Genomic DNA, 1,433 nt, shown 5'->3' with positions numbered 1-1,433 from the left:
CCCCCCCCTTTCCCTCGGAAGAGGAGGCAGAGGGCGAGTCTTGGAGGCGACTCTCGGGGAGTTCCCCTGGACAACTGAACAGCAGGTGAAAGGGATCTAGTAGACCACAAGTTGAACGTGGGTCAACAGTGCCATGCGGCAGCTAACAAGGCCAATGCGATTTTAGGCTGCATCAATAGAAGTCTAGTGTCTAGATCAAGGGAAGTCATAGCACCACTCGATTCTGCTCTGGTCAGACCCCTAGAGTAAGGGCTGTTCAATCATGGAAGATGATGCCTCAAAGAGCGATGGAGTCTCCCTCTTTGGAGGTCTTCAAGCAGAGGCTGGATGGCCATCTGTCAGGGATGCTTTTATTGAGAGTTCCTGCATGGCAGAATGGGGTTGGACTGGATGGCCCTTGGGGTCTCTTCTGATTCTTTCTGCAGGCTCCCACTCCAGTTTCTACAGTTAAGGCCCTCAGTCCCCTGAGAGGGAACCCCCTGAGACTCAGGCAAAGGAGGAAAGGTTTGCCCTCTTAGCCCTGCCTTGCTTGACACTAGGCAGTGCTGTTGGTCTCTCTGAGCACCCATAACAAAACAACAGCTTCCCACAGGCACTTAAATCCCCTGTCTGGGCAGAAGCAAAATCGATCATCTTGCTGCCACTTCGCGTGATTTAGTAAACCATTAACGGTAATGCTTTGATGCCATGTGAATACGCAAATAGAGATGTGTATGTCAGTAACACTGAATGGAGAATTTCCCTTCCTCTTGTTCGTCTTCAATTATGCTTGTCTGCCTTGTGCTACAGCTGAGGCTGGTTCGGATCCTTGTGTGGAAATAGCCCTCCCTCCCCTTCCCCAGTCTCCAAATGACCGCAGCTTTACCTGGAAGGAGGAGGTAATTTCTCGGCGGTGAGGAATAACTGGAAATTAGGTCTGGGAGCCGTCCTCAAAACCAACCTTGTTGTTGCAGGATGATGCTCTCCTTCCAGCGCATCCACATATGCCCATTTCCTATGAGCCCCTTTCCCTTGGCTGTCCCCATTCTTGTGTGTGTGTGTGTGTGTTTCTAACAGAGGAAAGCGAAGCATTTTTTGTTGGCGTTGTGTGTGCCTTCTATTGCCGGAGTGGATGGAGCCCAACCAAATGCCAAATGCTACTCTTTCTAGGTGGAAAGTTTGTGTCAATGCTCTGCTGCCCAGATGCTCATTCTGAGGGTAGGAATGGGATTATATTTTGCCACAGGCTGTGCCACACACACACACACAACCTTGCACCATGGATTATCACATTGTGGCACTTTAATGCTGATAAGGTCACCTACTTTCTCACAGAGGTGCTATTCTAAGTTGGCTATTGATCTCAAAACTCAAAGAGATCATAGAATCGGAAGAGACCTCAGTGGCCATCAAATCCAACCCCCTTCTGTCGGAGACGTAGCCGGGGGGGGGGG

General features: G+C 50.2%; 1 protein-coding gene across 6 annotated transcripts in view; it reads right to left on the bottom strand.

Annotated features, from left to right (window-relative positions):
- Positions 1–1,433, bottom strand: part of LOC121916478 (splicing factor SWAP) — a 239,106-nt gene that overhangs the window by 901 nt on the left and 236,772 nt on the right. The window lies entirely within an intron of this gene.

Source organism: Sceloporus undulatus, chromosome 10 (genome assembly GCF_019175285.1).
Source record: "Sceloporus undulatus isolate JIND9_A2432 ecotype Alabama chromosome 10, SceUnd_v1.1, whole genome shotgun sequence".
Classification (NCBI taxonomy): domain Eukaryota; kingdom Metazoa; phylum Chordata; class Lepidosauria; order Squamata; family Phrynosomatidae; genus Sceloporus; species Sceloporus undulatus.
This window is presented reverse-complemented; position numbering and strand designations above follow the sequence as displayed.